At 39.8% G+C, this 21,503-nt stretch overlaps 1 protein-coding gene across 1 annotated transcript in view; it reads right to left on the bottom strand.

Annotated features, from left to right (window-relative positions):
• CHD6 (chromodomain helicase DNA binding protein 6) overlaps window positions 1-21,503 on the bottom strand; it is a 205,449-nt gene that overhangs the window by 183,004 nt on the left and 942 nt on the right.

Genomic DNA, 21,503 nt, shown 5'->3' with positions numbered 1-21,503 from the left:
CAAAGATCGAGAAGATGCAAGAAATGTTTAACAAAGACCTAGAAGAATTAAAGAACAAACAAACAGAGATAAACAATACAATAACTGAAATAAAAAATACACTACAAGGAATCAATAGCAGAATAACTGAGGCAGAAGAACGGATAAGTGACCTGGAAGACAGAATGGTGGAATTCACTGCTGCATAACAGAATAAAGAAAAAAGAATGAAAAGAAATGAAGACAGCCTAAGAGACCTCTGGGAAAACATTAATCGCAACAACACTCACATTATAGGGGTCCCAGAAGAAGAGAGAAAGGACCCGAGAAAACATTTGAAGAGATTATAGTCGAAAACTTCCCTAACATGGAAAAGGAAATAGCCACCCAAGCCCAGGAAGTGCAGAGAGTCCCATACAGGATAAACCCAAGGAGAAACATGCCGAGACCTGTAGTAATTAAATTGGCAAAAATTAAAGACAAAAAAAAACTACTGAAAGCAGCAAGGGAAAAATGACAAATAACATACAAGAGAACTCCCATAAGGTTAACAGCTGATTTCTCACAGAAAACTCTACAAGCCAGAAAACAGTGGCATGACATATTTAAAGTGATGAAAGGGAAGGACCTACAACCAAGATTACTCTACCCAGCAAGGATCTCATTCAGACTGGATGGAGAAATCAAAAGCTTTACAGACAAGCAAAAGCTACGAGAATTCAGCACCACCAAACCAGCTCTACAACAAATGCTAAAGGAACTTCTCTAAGTGGGAAATACAAGAGAAGAAAAGGACCAACAAAAACAAACCCAAAACAATTAAGAAAATGGTAATAGGAACATACGTATCGATAATTACCTTAAACGTGAATGAATTAAATGCTCCAACCAAAAGACACAGGCTTGCTGAAGGGATACAAAAACAAGACCCATATATATGCTGTCTACAAGAGACCCACTTCAGACCTAGGGACACATACAGACTGAAAGTGAGGGGATGGAAAAAGATATTCCATGCAAATGGAAATCAAAAGAAAGCTGGAGTAGCAATACTCATATCAGATAAAACAGACTTTAAAATAAAGAATGTTACAACAGACAAGGAAGGACACTACATAATGATCAAGGGATCAATCCAAGAGGAAGATATAACAATTATAAATATATATGCACCCAACATAGGAGCACCTTAATAAATAAAGCAACTGCTAACAGCTATAAAAGAGGAAATCGACAGTAACTGAATAATAGTGGGGGAATTTAACACTTCACTTACACCAATAGACACATCATCCAAACAGAAAATTAATAAGGAAACACAAGCTTTAAATGACACAATAGACCAGATAGATTTAATTGATATTTATAGGACATTCCATCCAAAAACAGCAGATTACACTTTCTTCTCAAGAGCACATGGAACATTCTCCAGGATAGATCACATCTTGGGTCACAAATCAAGCCTCAGTAAATTTAAGAAAACTGAAATCATAGCAAGCATCTTTTCTGACCACAACGCTATGAGATTAGAAATCAATTACAGGGAAAACAACATAAAAATCACAAACACATGAAACACATGGAGGCTAAACAATATGTTACTAAATAACCAAGAGATCACTGAAGAAATCAAAGAGGAAATCAAAAAATACCTAGAGACAAATGACAATGAAAACACGACAATCCAAAACTTATGGGATGCAGCAAAAGCAGTTCTAAGAGGGAAGTTTATAGCAATACAATCCTACCTCAAGAAACAACAAACATCTCAAATAAACAATCTAACTTTACACCTAAAGGTACTAGAGAAAGAAGAAAAAACAAAACCCAAAATTAGTACAAAGAAAGAAATCATAAAGATCAGAGCAGAAATAAATGAAATAGAAAACAAAAAAACAACAGCAAAAACAGCAAAGATCAATAAAACTAAAAGCTGGTTCTTTGAGAAGATAAACAAAATTGACAAACCATTAGCCAGACTCATCAAGAAAACGAGGGAGAGGACTCAAATCAATAAAATTAGAAATGAACATGGAGACGTTACAACAGACACTGCAGAAATACAAAGCATCCTAAGAGACTACTACAAGCAACTCTACGCCAATAAAATGGACAACCTGGAAGAAATGGACAAATTCTTAGAAAGGTATAACCTTCCAAGACTGAACCAGGAAGAAACAGAAAATATGAACAGACCAATCACAAGTAATGAAATTGAAACTCTGATTAAAAATCTTCCAACAAACAAAAGTCCAGGACCAGATGGCTTCACAGGTAAATTCTATCAAACATTTAGAGAAGAGCTAACACCCATCCTTCTCAAACTCTTCCAAAAAATTGCAGAGGAAGGAACACTCCCAAACTCATTCTATGAGGCCACCATCACCCTGATAACCAAAACCAGACAAAGATACTACAAATAAAGAAAATTACAGACCAATGTCACTCATGAATATAGATGTAAAAATCCTCAACAAAATACTAGCAAACAGAATCCAAGAACACATTAAAAGGATCATACACCATGATCAAGTGGGATTTATACCAGGGATGCAAGGATTCTTCAGTATATGCAAATCAATCAATGTGATACACCACATTAACAAATTGAAAAAGAAAAACCATATGATCATCTCAATAGATGCAGAAAAAGTTTTTGACAAAATTCAACACCCATTTATGATAAAAACTCTCCAGAAAGTGGGCATAGAGGGAACCTACCTCAACATAATAAAGGCCATATATGACAAACCCACAGCAAACATCATTCTCAATGGTGAAAAACTGAAAGCATTTCCTCTAAGATCAGGAACAAGACAAGGATGTCCACTCTCATCACTATTATTCAACAGACTTTTGGAAGTCCTAGCCACGGCAATCAGAAAAGAAAAAGAAATAAAAGGAATACAAATTGGAAAAGAAGTAAAATTGTCACTGTTTGCAGATGACATGATACTATACATAGAGAATCCTAAAGACGCCACCAGAAAACTACTAGAGCTAATCAATGAATTTGGTAAAGTTGCAGGATACAAAATTAATGCACAGAAATCTCTTGCATTCCTATACACTAATGATGAAAAATCTGAAAGAGAAATTAAGGAAACACTCCCATTTACCACTGCAACAAAAAGAATAAAATACCTAGGAATAAACCTATCTAGGGAGACAAAAGACCTGCAAGCAGAAAACTATAAGACACTGATGAAAAAAATTAAAGATGATACCAACAGATGGAGAGATATACCATGTTCTTGGATTGGAAGAATCAATACTGTGAAAATGACTATACTACCAAAAGCAATTTACAGATTCAATGCAATCCCTATCAAATTACCAATGGCATTTTTTTACATAACTAGAACAAAAATATCTTAAAATTTGTATGGAGACACAAAAGACCCCACATAGCCAAAGAGGTCTTGAGGGAAAAAAAACGGAGCTGGAGGAATCAGACTCCCTGACTTCAGACTATACCACAAAGCTACAGTAATCAAGTCAATATGGTACTGGCACAAAAACAGAAATATAGATCAATGGAACAGGATAGAAAGCCCAGAGATAAACCCACGCACCTATGGTCAACTAATCTATGACAAAGGAGGCAAGGATATACAATGGAGAAAAGACAGTCTCTTCAATTAGTGGTGCTGGGAAAACTGGACAGCTACATGTAAAAGAATGAAATTAGAACACTCCCTAACACCAGACACAAAAATAAACTCAAAATGGATTAGAGACCTAAATGGAAGACTGGACACTATAAAACTCTCAGAGGAAAACATAGGAAGAACGCTCTTTGTCATAAATCACAGCAAGATATTTTTTGATCCACATCCTAGAGTAATGGAAATAAAAACAAAAATAAACAAATGGGACCTAATGAAACTTAAAAGCTTTTGCAAAGCAAACTACAAACAAGACGAAAAGACAACCCTCAGAATGGGAGAAAATATCTGCAAACGAATCAACAAAGGATTAATCTCCAAAATATATAAACAGCTCATGCAGCTCAATATTAAAAAAACAAACAACCCAATCCAAAAATAGGCAGAAGACCTATATAGACATTTCTCTGAAGAAGACATACAGATGGCCCAGAAGCACATGAAAAGCTGCTCAACATCACTGATTATTAGAGAAATGCAAATCAAAACTACAATGAGGTGTCACCTCACACCAGTTAGAATGGGCAACATCTGAAAATCTACAAACAACAAATGCTGGAGAGGGTGTGGAGAAAAGGGAACCCTCTTGCACTGTTGGTGGGAATGTAAATTGATACAGCCACTATGCAGAACAGTATGGAGGTTCCTTAAAAAACTAAAAACAGAATTACCATATGACCCAGCAATCCCACTACTGGGCATATACCCAGATAAAACCATAATTCAAAAGGAGTCATGTACCACAATGTTCACTGCAGCACTATTTACAATAGCCAGGACATGGAAGCAACCTAAGTGTTCATCGACAGATGAATGGATAGAGAAGATGTGGCACATATATACAATGGAATATTACTCAGCCATAAAAAGAAATGAAATTTCTTATTTGTAGTTATTTGTAGTGATGTGGATGGACCTACAGTCTGTCATACAGAGTGACGTAAGTCAGAAAGAGAAAAACAAATACCGTATGCTAACACATATATATGGAATGTTAAAAAAAAAAAAGATTCTAATGAACCTAGAGGCAGGACAGGAATAAAGAGGCAGACGTAGAGAATGGACTTGAGGACATGGGGAGAGGGAAGGGTAAGCTGGGACGAAGTGAGAGAGTGGCATGGACATATATACACCACCAAATGTAAAATAGATAGCTAGTGGGAAGCAGCTGCATAGCACAGGGAGATCAGCTCAGTGCTCTGTGACCACCTAGAGGGGTGGGATAGGGAGGGTGGGAGTGAGATGCAAGAGGGAGGGGATATGGGGATATATGTATAGATATAGCTGATTCACTTTGTTATATAGCAGATACTAACACAACATTGTAAGGCAATTATACTCCAATAAATGTGTTAAAAAAAATAGACATTAAAAAAAATTTTTTTTTAAAATAAAAGTAAAAAGGCTCCTTAAAGGGAGTGATAATGAAAAAAAAATGTTGAGAAACATTTCATAAAACCTAACTTCCAAGACTCCACATTCAGACGGAAATGGTCTTGTTAGCAAAGCCTTGCCTTTGGTTGGCCTATTTCCCAGGAAGTGGGGGGGGGGTGAGGGGGAGGAGAGGAGGGAGGGGTAAGCGTTAGGGAGGGCAGGAGCTGGTAAGGGACATGAGCCTAGTGTTCCTAGAGTCCTGGTCAAATACCATCTCATTCTCACCGCCCACCCAATTATTCAAACCAGGGCTCAGGTTTACAGAGAAAGATACCGAGTTCAGTTTTGTATGTGGAACACATAGGTGAAGCTGCAGAGTATGTGGTTGGAAATGAGGGTTTGGAGCTCAGAAGAGAATGGGGATGAAAACAAAAGATTTTAGGGTCATCAAGAGTTGAAGCAAGAAAGAAGTCTACCCAGGACGGAGTGTAAAGCAAGAAGGGTAAAGGAGGAAAAGGACACGACCACTAGAATATTTAAAGGTGGGGGTGGGGTAGGGAGGTTCTTAATAGCTAAAAAAAAAATTAAAGCCCCACGAAATATATAGAGACAAGATCATAACAATCAGTGGTCCTCAAGAAATGTCCTCAGAAGACAACTCCTAACTCCTAATGTTTCAGGTGATTTAGAGACAACTATGAAAATCTTTTCCCAAAGTCTCATCAACACTACCACATTCTCTCTTTATTTTTTTAACCATTTTTTAAATTGAAGTATAGTTAATTTACAATTTTGTGTTAGTTTCAGGTGTATACCAAAGCAATTCAGTTATATATATATATATGTGTGTGTGTGTGTATATTCTTTTCCAGATTCTTTTCCATTATAGGTTATTACAAGATATTGAATATTGTTCCCTGTGCTATACAGTAGGTCAACGCTACCACATTCTCTTAATCAGGTACCTAGGCAACCTGAATGGCTTTAATCCTAAAATGGACAGTAACTCCTTGCTTAGGACAAAGCCTCCCCAAGCATCAGGAAGATGTGTACAAGCAGGTCTGCACTGCGTGCTAGGTTCTACTTTAGAACTTTGCCATCAGTCTAAGAAGGGCAACTCCCAGCCAGTGGTGGGGGGCACGGAAGGAGGTAAACATGGAAGCTGGGCCACAGCATGCTTTAAAGGGGGTTTTCATTCCTATTCCTGAAACCCTGTGACTACCAGATCACACTAATCCATACTGAAAGGAAAGGACACATGACAACTTAATACAACACATGATCCTTGACTGAATACTAGATCAGGAAAAATAAAAAAGCTAGAGAACAAGTGAAGGGTAAGATTTAAATATGCACTACATGTTGGTTTTATGTCAAGTATCCCGAGTGACGCGACTTTATTATAGTTATGTACTCTTTCTCTCAGAATAAAGAAACAAAAGTATTTAGGGGTGAAGTGTCACAGTGTCTGCAAGGAACTCTCAAAGGATATTGTTTTAAAAAGAACTATATATATAGACAGGAAAAAAGACATAAAGCAAATTTGGCAAAACATTAATCATTGGTGAATCTAGGTAAAGGTGAGATGGTGTTATGGTACAATTCTCATTAACTTTCTGTAGATTTGACATTTTTTAAAATACAAAATGGCAGGGGGGTATAAATCCTGTCAAATATTTTAAAAGTTCTTAATTTCTGTTATGTTCTAACTCCCCTCCATTAGAATACACAATGAAAAGTTGACACAAAAATGCTTCACAGCATTTTAAAATACTATCCCCATGCATAAATAAATTTATTTGGCAAAGAGAAATTATTTCAAGTGCACAAACCAAGTCAGTTTCTATACCACATCCTGAGTTACTACATAGATTAACAGAATCTGGGTATTATTTTTGAGGTTTACCCTTCACATGTTGTGGAAGGTAAACCTTAAGAATACTTTAAGAATCTAGGTACTCTATCTAGATTCTTTATTTTAACGGGTATATTAACACTACTGGGTTTTACACAAATGCCAAGAATTAAAGGCCAACTTAATTATCCGGGCTAATGAGAGACAGTACAGATAAACCAAGTCCATATGAAGACACTGTTTTAATCACTGGATTTTAACTTTCTAAATCTTTAATCAGAATTACAAGGAAGTAAAACTGACCAAAAAGTTTCATCTCCATCCACTCTCATCCCTAAAGGAATTTCTATTTAATAACAAAAAGGAAAGAAACAAATGAAATAAAAATGCCCTAAGAGCTCAACTATGGGTACTTGAACAAAAGAAAACTGACTTTAATCAAGGCAAATATTTATTGAGAACTTACCACCCACAGACCTCTATGAAGAATTCAAAGTACAAAGACTGGACCTTGCACCCAAGGGGCCACAACTTTATTGGAGAAGACATACAGCAAACTGAAGAACAATAATAATGGTTGACTCTGTCTTCCCTTATCTCTGCTCCCAATGCTTCAATTCAAAGACTTATCTCCTAGCCAGGCCACTGCAATGGCCTCCTCATTCATTAACCAGTTGTCAAGCCTCTCCAAACCACTGGTACTTAAACTTGGATGCACACTGGAATCACCTGAGAAATTATCAAAAATCCAATGCCTGGGTGTCTCTTCTAGAGAATCTGACTTTCCTGTATGCAGCCTGGGCACTGGCATTTATTTCAAACTTTCCAAGTGATTCCAATATGCAGCAAAGTTTGAGCGTCACTGTTCTAAACCAATCGCTGCTACGAAGGGTAGAATACAACCTACTCTGCTGCGTTAAAACCTCTGACGATTCCTCATTGCCAACACAAATCTAAACTCCTTACCACGATCTCCAAAGCCTTTCGACACCTCCAACCTACTCCTCCAGCCCTACTACCCACCCAACTCCACCCACAATGAACTAACCATTTGCCTCTGTTCCCTTGCAGTACACTTCCTATGCATAAAGGGCTTTTCAAATCAGACACCAACCCCAGTCTCTGATTATTAAACTCCAAATCAATTTTCAAGAACCAATTTAAAAGTTCCTTCCTTTCAAAAGCCTTCATCAACTCCCCTGGGTAGACGGTTGCTTCCTCTTCTTGCCTTCTAACAAAACTTTGGACATGGCTCTAATTTGACATTTATTATGATGTTTGTAGTAGCAGTTTACATTTCTCTTTTTTTTTTTTTTTTTTTTTTTTTTTTGGCCGCATTTGGTCTTCGTTGCGGTGTGGGGCTTTCCCTGGTTGTGGAGAGCGGGAGCTACTCTTCGTTGCGGTGCGCAGGCCTCTCATCGCGGTGGCTTCTCTTGTTGAGGAACACGGGCTCTAGGTGCGCGGGCTTCAGCAGCTGCAGCACGCAAGCTCAGTAGTTGCGGCACACAGGCCTCAGAGCACGTGAGCTTCAGTAGTTGCAGCGCATGGGCTCTAGGGCAGCGGTCCCCAACATTTTTGGCACCAGGGACCGGTTTCATGGAAGACAAAACTGGGGGGGGTGGGCAGGGGGATGGTTCAGGCAGTAATGCGAGTGATGGGGAGCGGCAGATGAAACTTCGCTTGCTTGCCCGTCGCTCACCTCCTGCTGTGCAGCCCAGTTCCTAACAGGCCTTGAGGACCCCTGCTCTAGGGCACGTGGGCTTCAGTAGTTGTGGCACACGGGCTTAGCTGTTGTGGCTTGTGGGCTCTAGAGCACAGGCTCAGTAGTTGTGGCACACGGGCTTAGTTGCTTTGCGGCATGTGGGATCTTCCGGGACCAGGGCTCGAACCCGTGTCCCCTGCATTGGCAGGTGGATTCTTAACCACTGCGCCACCAGGGAAGTCCCTGTCTCTTCTAATAGACTGTGCATTCCTCGAGGGCAGAGACCAAGTGCATTTATCTTCAAGTTCCTAGTGCCCAGTAATGGCTGAAACAAAATGAAAGTTCGATAATTGTTTACTAAATGAATGGGCATCACATACTTGTGGAATAAACGAGTAACAGTACGAGAAAAGACAAAGGCAGTTCAATATGAAATGCCAAGTCAGTTACATAGGCAAAACCTGACTCCAGAAGTATAGAGGGGAAAGAGGGTGCCTCTGGCACATACAGAGGGGGAAGGCCCCATGAAGACACTGGGACTTATTCTCAATCTCAAAGGAAGGAAAATATTTAGATAGGCCAGAAAACAACGGGCAGAGAACTAGGAGCATGGAAAACAGCAGAGATATGGCCCATCGCACAAGAAAAGCCATTCGGCTCTGCCTTGGGTTTCTTCAAGAGATAACCTTAAAAAAATTTTTTTTTTAATTTAAAAAAATTTTAGAAATTAATCATGCTTTCCTTAGTTATTTAAATCTATTTTCTGTCTTCTTATCCTGCTTTATTTTTCTTCCTAGTCCTTACCACCACTTGATACATTACAGTTCTGCATATTCAAATAACTACTAGAACATAAGGTCCCGAAGAGCAGGAACTTGGTTTTGTTTACTGCTGCATCCCCAGGGTTTACATCAGTGCTGGGCACAAAGTAAATGTTCAACACATATTTGCTGAATGGATGAAAGAACATATTTATTATGGCCTCTGATCTGATCTTTCCTTTCACGCAGAGATTGGCTCCCTACCTCACCCAGTCTCCACATATCCAAATCCTGCATATCCTTCCGACCCAAATAAATGCCCAGTCTGACTCAAAGCCTTCTCTGACTCCCCATCCCTCCCCTTTCTGAACTTCCAAAGCCCTTTATCTTTCTCATCTTGGACACTTTTTATGGGTTACTTCATAATAGCACAATTCTCTGTGTACAGGTATTTATGTATATATATATCTTATCGCCCCTGTAAATTCTTCAAGGGCAAGCTCTAGGTCATTTTCCCCCCAGAGCATTGTGCCTTATAGACTTGCTCAGTAATTCCCACTGAATAAAAGGAAAAATTAAAGGTGGTATTAAACCTTTGATATCTTTTTTCTTTTTTCAGTTGCCCTGGGTCTTAGTTGCGGCTCACGGACTCCTTAGTTGCGGCTCGCCGGGTCCTTAGTTGCAGCAGGTGGGCTCCTTAGTTGCAGCAGGTGGGCTCCTCAGTTGTGGCTCGCGGGCTCCTTAGTTGTGGCATGCGAACTCTTAGTTGCGGCATGCATGTGGGATCTAGCTCCCTGACCAGGGAGCCTGCAGGGAACCCGGGCCCCCTGCATTGGGAGCACGGAGTCTTAACCACTGCGCCACCAGGGAAGTCCCAAACCTTTGACATCTTAATATTAACCTCAGAAAGATTAAAATCAGTAATGATTTACCTCCATTCATCTTGGCCTGTGATACCCGATTCTTTGAAATTGTAATATCTAACACTTAAGTCATGCTTTCAGTGTGTGAGGTATTGTTCCAAGGCATAACATAAATTAACTCATTTAATCCTCAACAAAACCATATGGGACAGGTATAATCTCCATTTTACAGATGAGGAAACTGAGGCATGGAGAGGGTCACACAGCCAGTGAGTGGCAGAGCTAGGATTCAAACCCAGTGGTCTGGTTAGAGAATCCATGCACTTAACCACTATGCTGGAGTGCCTTACGAACGCTAGGCAGCCTCCTATTCATAAAGCTAAATGTGACCTTCTGAGAAATTTACTTTGAAAATATTAGAGATGCGAGGATATTTACAGCAAGGAACTATCCTCATCACGTGAAAGATGGAATTCCAGAAGGCAGTAAAAGTAGAGAACAGATGACAGAAAAGGAATGGAGGGTGTGCAGCACAACACTGGGAAGGATAAATGCTGTTAAGAGATAGTCAGCCTTGGACCTAAAACTGCAGGAGCATCTGTAAGAAGGAATGGAACAGAGAGGTAAACAGAAGCTCTGGCATGAAGTTATCATGGACAGAGCCCATATTCTAGATGCAGTTGGTACTGAGATGGCACAGCACAGAGAATGGCAGCAAACCGTACTGCTTAAGAATGTAGGGCTCAAACTGCCTAGGTTACTAGCTCTGAAATTACAGACAAGTAACTCCTTTGCCTGTTTCCTCAACTGTAAAATGGGCTAATATCAGCACTTAGCCACGAGGATTAAGGAGAATAATCCATGTATATTCATCAGGATGGGATTGGTTATGCTGCAGTTAAAATTCCTGTTTAAAAAACTCAGTGGTTTAAAGCATGGGCTTGCTTGCTTACAACACGTAACTACTGCAGATTTTTTTCAGAAAAAAAAAAAAAGGTATCTGCCTAGAAGTGTCTCACATGACTTCCAGTCAAATTTCAGTATCCAAAGCAAGTCACACAGCCATGCTCAACTTCAAGGCAATGGAGAAGTGCAATCCTACCATGTACCCAAAAGAAAGAGAAGAATATCGACGCACATCCCTAACCACCACCACACCACGAAAGAAGCTCAGACCACACCTGGCACACAGTAAGCACCCAATGACTGGCAGCTGCTGTTATTATTATCATGATTATTGAGGGCTCTGGGAAAAACTTATTCTAATAACTCTAAGGCATAAAGCTGAATGAACATGCAGATGTGAAAACAACCTCTCATGCACGTTATTTGCAATAAAGCAAAGGTGAATTTATAAGTATCTCACCGTGATATGATGGAGGGACGTGCCAAAAAGTTTCCAGTAAGCAAAAAGTAATAAACAAGAGTTACCAAAATAGTACCACTTATTCTGACTCCTTTAAGACATGTAAAATTTCAGTGACAATATCTTTATTTTATTTTGGAGAACATATGAAAATATTATGCAGCCTTTCACAAATTCACTTCTAATCTCAGAGCACTCCTTCCCCTACTCCCCCTGTAAGTTCTTAAGTGAAATCCTCCTGTGTGGGTTTTTAGGACCCTAAGCATCAGAGTTAGGGAAAGAGTCTTATTTAGTGAAATGAGAGTTGAATTCTAATCCTTACTTGACCATAAACCAGTTCTATGACCTACCAAAATTTTTGACTAGGACACAACTAGTTACTCTGTTCCATCATCCATAAGATGACAATATTGACTAGATGGCCTCTGAAATCCCTTCCAACTCTACTCTTCTGCAATCCTGAGAAACCAGAAAGAAGCTCTGGTTTAGCAGAATCTAGTTAAGATGCTGAATCATGTAAGACTTGACAACACTTTAATCTTAAACTAGAAATAACTGCCACAACCACAGCTATGATGGTAGCAACAGAGCTTAGTTCAAGAGTGAACAACGGAAGAAAAGTCAGGAGCACCCAGGGAGAGCCCTGCTAGCATGAAATGTTGCAGGAAGAGCAGATAAGGGTGGACAGTGTATGACTGTATGTGTAAATAAAGAGTCTGGTATTTGAGCATGGTTTATGAAATCAGTCTTTTAGTAACATCTCATACCACATTCCAGCCGTAGCTCTGCAAATCAGTGAAGGTGATAGGAACAAACCTGAAGCAAAGAGCCTCCAAAACTTCAAGACTTGGGATCTGTCAACTACCAGATCTCAATTCCAACAGACTGGGTTTTCCAATTCCTTAAGACCCCAAAGCAGTAATCCAAATATGTGCCTAGAGATCAAGAACTTGAAATCCTTTGGAGAAAGTCAAACAAAAGAGCTCAAAGCTGCATGTTACAAAATGTTAAGCTCTCCCAATCAGTGATACTTGTGTCTCAGTTAAACAGTAGCCCCTGCCCATACAACCTACCACATACATTAACTCACTCTGAGAGTATAAGACTATCCCCTACAACAGAATTAAAGGGAAAACAGTGCTGCTTTTTAATGAACACCAATGGAAAACAATACAACATTAATTCATGCCATAAACAAAGCAAGAGACACTGCTGCATCAGTAATTTTGCTCTTCCTGCAGCCCTATTTATGATCTTTAAGAAGCCTTCTGATTCTAACATCTGTGAGTGTATAAAGCATATGGGGACACTCCTTACTGTCTCTCATGCTTCAAGAGTCACTGCTAAATGACTAAAAATCGCCTGCTTGAAAACTTAAAACCTGGCAAATAAATTTAATAAAATTACACTATGTTTAGAAAGATCCATTTTATTATGTCTAGACAGCATTCTAAAAAGCTATAATTCTACATGTGGATCTTCATTTACTTCTATAGCCATATTTCCTTCCACTTGTCAATCACAAAATAATTTCCAGTTCTACAATGGATATTAATCAATGTATTAGAATCAATGCTATCCGTGATTTTAATGAGCTTAAAATTTGAAGTACAAGTAGATGGGGCTGGAGGCAGGGAAGCATATACAGCCCTGAATGAGTGAAAGAAATCCTTTCTTTTAACAATTCAATTTTTAAATATATTGGAAGAGGACAGAGGATAAGGCTCAATCCTTCAAGGGGGCTTTGGTGAATATTATTAAAAACAAAGATTACACCTTTATAAACTGAAAAACCATGCTCTAAGTAAGTTGGTAAACCAGAAATACTTTACATAGGAAAAATCTCCATTAAGTAGTCTAAAGTAATGAGAACCCTCAATAACCAGCGTTTTATACTGAGAATTAAGTATTACATTTAAAAGCTGCCTGTGTTAAATCTTTATATGAAAGAAAAAAGCTTCAGCAGTCATGCTGAAAGACATGCATGTTAGTCACAGCCATGAAGGGTCATAAGGCCTCGCTGGAACAGCTACCTTGGTATTTGCAACACCTTACAGGACACAGATCTAAATTTATTTTCTGATCCTATTATTTTCTTAATATCAAATCAACTTTTAGATAAAAATAAATAGGTAAGCATAAATGGAAAAAATAGTGCTAAACTTTATTATATGATTTGTTTAGTCTCATTTTAGCCTAAAGGACAGTCTTGTCTCATATTGTATTCTCCTTTCTAAGGGAAAAGAAAAAAAAAGTCCACTATTTTCCCCACAAAGCAGGGGGCGGGGGGGCGGGGGCAGGGGTTTTAAAGGGTCTAGAGTTGTGCTGTCAAATGCCAGAGCCACTAGCCATATGTAGCTATTTAAACTTAAATTCACGGATATTAAATAAAAATTTAAATTCTGTTCCTCAGTCATACTAGCCACCTTTTAGGCACTTCAAAAGCCACATGTGACTTGAAGTCCTGCATAGATATAGGACATTTTACATCATAGCACAGAGTTCTACTGGACAATGATGATCTAGAACAATGTTTCTCAAATTTAAAGGTACACAAAATCATCAGGATAGTTTGTCATTAACACACACTACTGGGTCTCCACCCCGGGTAGTTTATTTATGTGGTCTGGAATGGAGCCCAAAACCTGCATTTCTAACAAGCTCCAAGATGATACTGATACTGCCTATCATCTTGAGTAGTCCTCTCTATGGTAAAGGACCAGCTTTTGTTTTTTCCTATCCACCATTGACCAATACTTTTATAAAATACTAGAAAAGTTAATTATCAGGAAAAAATATTTTAAACAAGGACTATACCATAAACTTATACTTTTTAAATTATCAGATTCAACAGACAAATCGTTTTTCTAAAAAATGTAGTAAAAGCAGCTAAATACCTTCTCTCAAGTTCTGAACTTACCTCATCACAGACAGGTAACAAACAGTTCACAGACCTGCACAGATCCAGACTAAGTGTGAGTAGCCCTGATCTAGAAGAACTTTTTTTTTACGATAATCTTTTTGGAGCTGGTCATTAATGATCTCTTTCATTATCCTCTACCATTTCCTCAAGATATTTTTACAACTCAAGGCAAAAATGTTATTTCCATTAAGCAGAAACCTCCCCCCTGCCCAGTCCCTTAAAACAATAATATACAGGGTCTGCTCAAAGAAACAACCTGACAGGTCATCATTTATGTGATCCAAATCTGTCACATGGTCAACAAAGATGATGGCTTGACTTTTTCATGCTAACCCAAGGTTGAATTTAGACTGCTAACACTGCAAAAGCTGGTAAGCCAAGATACACAATGAACATTAATAGAGTCTCTGCGTTAAATCACAGAAAATTTCTTTCAGTAAATAAAATCGACGATCTGGACCTACCTTTCCAGACACAATCCTTAAAAGGATTTCTTATGAATACTGATGGTTTCCCCAAACCCAAAATGAACAGTCCAGGTACGTTTCTTTACTCTTGTATACTTAGGGAAGGAACACATCAAACAGAATCCCCTTTTAGGACTCAATGTCCTTCAGCAAACTATCTAAAGCTTAGGTGTTTTCCTCAATCCATATACCAAACCAAACAAACTGATTTTTCTTCTACTCAACTTCTGGTCTAGCCCAACAGATGGACTTCTGTGAGAAAATCTCCAGGATAACTTCAGGTCGGCCACTTCCTAGAGACTACTCTTAAGAATTTTCTTATTGCTCTACAGTTTTGTTTTACCAGTTTGTTTGACTATTACTTAAATAAATTACAAAATAAGGCTCTGAGAACTTTAATATGTGATCCTTTTTCCTATAGTAATATCTGGTTTAACAGAACTCCACATATATGCATGTTCTGTATAAAATAAGGTTACATGCTCAACTAGACATTATTTCAAGAAAAATTACCACTTAAAATTAACAACATTAAAAGTTACAAGGTATATATCTCATATAACACCTGGGGAATATAAAAATGGGGGGAGATTTGTTTTTTTTTAATGTACTGTTTTAACCATTTTTTAAAATAAATTTATTTCTTTACTTATTTTTGGCTGCGTTGGATCCTCGCTGCTGCACAGCGGGCCCTCCCCAGCTGCGGCGAGTGGGGGCCACTCCTCATTCCAGTGGTGCGCGGGCTTCTCACTGCGGTGGCCTCCCCTGCTGCGGAGCACGGGCGCGCGGGCTTCAGGAGCTGTGGCTCACAGGCTCCAGAGCACAGGCTCAGACCCGCGTCCCCCGCACTGGCAGGCGGATTCCCAACCACTGTGCCACCAGGGAAGCCCCATCTTTTTAACTGTTCTGCTTACAGTGTCAGAAAGAAAACCCTTTTCCTCCTAACATCTCGAATGAAGCACTAACAGAATGAGTAAGAAGTAGAATCCAAAGCAAGATAATATGAGGAGCTCCTGCCATGGCCACCCCCTCCAGTCCCATCTGCAGAGGCAGATGGCTGAGACGGAGAGGCCCAGGACCCTCTAAGACTGTCTTGTCACCTGCTCCAACCTTCACTCTATCAGGCTGCATGGGCAAAGGCATGGAACAGCTTCCCATGTGTAACAACAAGGTAGGGAAGCATGTGGGGGCAACCCTTGCCTGGATGTCACACTGAAGGATGAAGAAGGACTTCCCCAAGCCTAGGCCAACTGATCCAGACTGAGACTGCAGGAACTGCTAATGGGCAAAAAAGGCCCAAAGAAGTCAGCCTCTGGGCAAAAAGATTTTGCTCAAACAAAACAACTCTTTTGTAAGGACCTAAATCAATGACCCTTAATATTATTTTTATATGCAGGTGGGAAGAGATGGGGGAGAGGAGAAGGTGGGAGCGGGGGGCGACCACAAATCCCTTTAAGAATCATAAGAAACGATGGACTGGCTTCCCATAAACATGCACACACAAACAATATTTTGCATACTATTTTGAGCAGTTCACAGATGAGCTAAAGACTCCCTTGGTGTCCATGGATCCCAGGATAAAAAGCATCAACCTAAATAGGTAGGAACCAAAGGTCAGTGTTACAATAGCTAGACCTTCATTTAACCTGAAGCTTGACCTTTTACAGAAAGACAATTTTAGAATTTAAAAATATAGATATTCCAAAAATAAAATGCCTTGATCACACAGTTGTACAAGAAAATTCAAAATATATTGAAATTTTACTGATAATATATTTGATCCATAAAATTAGATCAGTGAAAACTCCCTACAAGAATCTTTTATAAAGGAGTAAAAAAGTAGACAAACAGAAATCTCCCTTGGGAATTCCCTGGTGTTCCAGTGGTTAAGACTCAACGCTTCTACTGTAAGGGGCACGGGTTCGATCTCTGGTGGGGAACTAAGCGCCAGCATGCCGCCACGCCAAAAAAAAAAAAAGAGAAAAAGAAATCTCCCTTTACTCTTTCACAAAATTCAAACATGCACCCATCACTTTGTAAGTGTTTGGATTCATTTCCTGAAGTTATCTTAAAATTCTGCTTCCCAGTTTTCCTGAAATTTTCAAACACTGTCTCAGTATGTTAAGTTCTTTTTCTTTGCTAAAAATTTTAAGTCCTTCATTATTACTATAAAGAAAACGGTTCATCAATTTTTAAAAACTCCTCAAAATATGAGCTATTGGGGCTTCCCTGGGGGCGCAGTGGTTGAGAATCTGCCTGCCAATGCAGGGGACACGGGTTCGAGCCCTGGTCTGGGAGGATCCCACATGCCGCAGAGCAACTAGGCCCGTGAGCCACGACCACTGAGCCTGCGCGTCTGGAGCCTGTGCTCCGCAACAAGAGAGGCCGCGATAGTGAGAGGCCCGCGCACCGCGATGAAGAGTGGCCCCCGCTCGCCGCAACTAGAGAAAGCCCTCGCACAGAAATTAAGACCCAACACAGACCAAAAAAAAAAAAAAAAAAAAAAAAAATCAGCTCTTAATGTCATATATTATCAAAGATCCTAACAGTCTCGATGGCAAATGACACAAAGAATGAAAGTAGGAGAATGTAAGGAATCACTATTACAAACTAGAAAAACCAACTAATACAGGTACCACAAGCAAAACTAAACATTTTTCTCTGGATTTTATGCAAATAATCTGGTTCAGAAATTGGAAAAGAGGTGGATATTTTAAAATAACTCCGGTTTACTACCTTCAAGACTTTTATGGAAGTAACAGAATTTCTCATGAGCCTCCACAAAAGCCTCCACAAAATGAACTAAAGAGAAGAACATTTTGGCAAGGAAAAATTGACTGCATTCTCTCTCTGCACTTCATGGTTATTACTGTACTAGGCTAACTGTGAACTCCTAAGTGCCCTAGAAAGACCTCTCCTACACCGTGGAGACAAGGGGGGGCCGGGTGCCCTCACTGTATTCCAACTTGCCTCTTCAGTGACAAATTCTCGAAATGGAGAAGTAGAAATGGACGGGTGTACAGAACTCACGCAAAGTGTGCTAGTTAATCTAGTACCATACCACGAAAGCATGACAGCACACCCCAGCTTTTTAAGAACTCTTTAGAGAGTGCTGGTGGTGAAAAGAATATGTGCTTTGGATCGAGATGACGTGGGTTCAAATTCTGACTCTAACCTGAACCAGCTTTGTGGCCTTGAACAAGTTACTTCATTTCTTTGAGCTGAAGACCATGGAGCTCATGGAGTGGCTAAGAAAACAGCGATATTTTTTCTCATCCCTGTAGTCCCAGCACCTGGCTAAGTGCTGGACACAGACCAGGTATTCATTCATTCAATGCTAGTTTTTTTGCTTCCCTCACAAGTGTGTTATATTCTACTGCAAACAAAAATGTTCTCTAGGGAACAGATATCTAAGCTCTAGCTATATTCTATGTATTTCAAAGAGTTTTCAATATAGTAATAACCTGGTACAGGGGAATGCAGGCAGTCCCGTGGAATCCACTGTAGCTTTTCGCCTGAATTAGACTAAAGCTTTGTATGAAGGATGGAAGCATAAAGAAAAATACTAAATAATTTTTAAAAATAAAACGATTTCGGGGGAGAGGGATAAATTAGGAGTTTGAGATTAACAGACACACACTAGTATATATAAAATAAACAAGGACCTACTGCATAGCACATGGAACTATATTCAATATCTTGTAATAACCTATAATGAATAAGAATCTGAAATATATATATGTATATATAACTGAATAATTTTGCTGTACACCTGAAACTAACACATCATAGTGAATCAACTATACTTCAATTAAAAGAAAATTTTCAAGAAACTCACTAATGGAGGTATGTTTCCTCTTAAAAGTAGTTGTTATCAGTTATTACCCAAAGTTTTATTTATTTATTTTTCATCCTGCTGGCACCTGAGCTTATGTACATGAAATAAAATGGTATTGTTGGACAACTTAAAAAAAAAAGATTCCAAACCTTGCTATACTGGAGGGACGAGAGAACAGGGTGAGAACATACTCTCCTCAGTTGATTTAGATACTGTCATTGTCCTAGATACTGTCATTGTCACATACCAAAGATATTTATGCTGGTAGAATCCTTAAATCCTAAAACCGGTTCAAAAGGTTCAGAACATGAATCCATGTGTGACTCCACTTGGTTATTACAAAGTCTTCCCATGAAAGTTGAAACACATAGGCACCTGCAGTAAGAATCAAGCCTGAGGTTGTGGAACCCTTTTTCCTCATGGTTTAACACAGGAAGACATAACCACAAACTCTGCTTGGGGCATTTTCCTGACCCCCAGGGCAGCATTTAGGAGAAATGGAAAAGCTGGTGAGGTCGGGGAAGGCCAAGGTCAAGAAGGGGGGGGGGGGCCGCGGTCACAGGGCTGGACGAGGGGCAGACAAGGCTGGGGGCTCAGAAGGAAGAGGAGGAAGGTGGCCAGAGCTCTGATTCTGAGGAGTTTAAGCTGCACTCTTGCCCCCGCTGGTCACCACGTGGTCGCCTCTGGGGACAGTAACTTGGGAGGCAGCATTTGTGGTGATGTCCCATCAGCACCTCACACACAGCACGTCCTTCTGCCGGCCCTGCTCCTCTCCAGGGTCCCCCAAGCCAGGACACCCCCAGTCTGCCCATTTCTCCCCACTGCGGCCCCTCCCGTCCAGGCCACCAACATCTTGCCCGACCACTGGTCACTCTCCCTCGGCTCCCTCCTGCCCTCTGGCCACCATGGTCCACCCCTCCCCAGCAGCCAAGGGATCTTTCTAGAAAGCCAGTTGGACAAGCCCTTCCTTGCTTGGCCTCTGCAGCACTCTGAATGAAGTCCCGGCCTCTTATCACATCTCCAGCTGCTTTCTGGCTCCACCCTCCCGACACCCGCCCTGCCCTGCCCCCGCTGGACTCAGAGCCTCTGCCCCAAGCCATATATCCATCCAAGAAATCTGAAAAACGTCTTCGAAACTTCTCTAAATCAGAGATCCCCAAGACACAGTAGCCCAAGGGCCTGTTGTTTCTGATAGGTTTTCTGTAATATAATAGCAAAACTCACAAATGAGATGTAGTTTCTAAAGAGATAAGATTCTGCTTCAGATTTTCTTTGGTATTTGAAATAGTTATGAGAAAAGTAAATCAATAAATACAAAAAACGAACTGCCAAAGGATCTTCCAGAAATGTAGTAACGTTACTTGTGGCCTCCCACTTCACTTTCAACTGGCCATTCAATTTCTCCCATGATTTGCCTGAAGTAATACACTGATGAGTTCAGAGAACTACGGACTATACTAATAATAAATTATAAAAATAATTAGAAAGCTATAGAACATTAAAAAGTTGTGGGAAAAGTGATCATATTCCAAGACTTTGCAGTGCTATAACAGAAGAGCTAAATGTAAAAAGCAAAAAAATAACTGCAGTATAAAAGATGAGACTCCAGGCAGACTGTAATACTGCGATGAGACACAGCTAATTTCACAACAGATCTAGATTTACTTTGCCCATGGCCACACTACAGCAAGAACAGTATCATAGTCTGGTTACTACTATAAGGGAGAGTTAGCTAAAAAAAAAAGTTAGCAAAAAAAAAAAAAAAAAAAAAAGGTGGGGGGGGAATTGTAAAGGTTAGCTTTTAATAGCCCATTAATCAAGAAAAAAGTTTAAATAATTCATCATAATTCATCTAGGAAATCTGCCCTGGGACGGAAAAGAAGTCCAAAATTAACCTTTTTACAACTCCACATTTTCCCAGGCCTTTTGTTACAGTCATGCATTGCTTATATGAAACCACCTGTTCTGGTTGGCATAAACCCTTTTACTTGACATTTCACGCCTAATCATTTTATCACACATGGATCTCAAACCTTCTCTCTATTCCCAGAGAGCCACAAAGTTTAGAAGAACTATCTCCCTGAGGTTGCCAACCTGATCTTCCAATTTGTAATACCAACAGATTCTCCTGTGCCATGCACAGTCGATGGGTACAAATCCCCAGTAAGAAAGATAGCTCATAATTAGCCCTGGGAACACAGCAGAGTGGCCCTTGTCTGGACTCTTCCAGGGGTCACAAGCATATCCCCTTAAAGTACGTCGAAATTTGGAGCCTACCGGGATGGTATTCCTATAAGCCATTTGAGAAACAATAGTCGAATCTCAGGCAATACTGCAGACACTCTAAAAATTGTAAAAAATTTTAAATGGGTATTTTCTCCGTTCATGGATCTGCTACACCAGAAATGAGCAGTGTGGAGAATAAGGTGCACACACAGTCCCAAAGATGCCTGGAGATGCCAAGGATTCACTAGAAACCTTGGCCGGACTACTAATGGTCCATAAACCCTAATTTGGAGATCACGGGCCTACAGGTTCAAAATTGAATTATACTGCCTTATTAGATCACACACTACCGAAACCACAGTCACATCAATCATAACTGGAACTAGGAACACATTAGGTACACAAATACGAGTCTGCTTATGCATTTTTAATTGGATCAAATAAAACAAGCTGCAAACAAACTCAAATTTCAATTATCTCA

Source organism: Balaenoptera musculus, chromosome 15, assembly GCF_009873245.2.
Source record: "Balaenoptera musculus isolate JJ_BM4_2016_0621 chromosome 15, mBalMus1.pri.v3, whole genome shotgun sequence".
NCBI classification, from domain to species: Eukaryota; Metazoa; Chordata; class Mammalia; order Artiodactyla; family Balaenopteridae; genus Balaenoptera; species Balaenoptera musculus.
The sequence above is the reverse complement of the archived record's forward strand: the minus strand, read 5'-3'. Positions and strand labels throughout refer to the sequence as shown.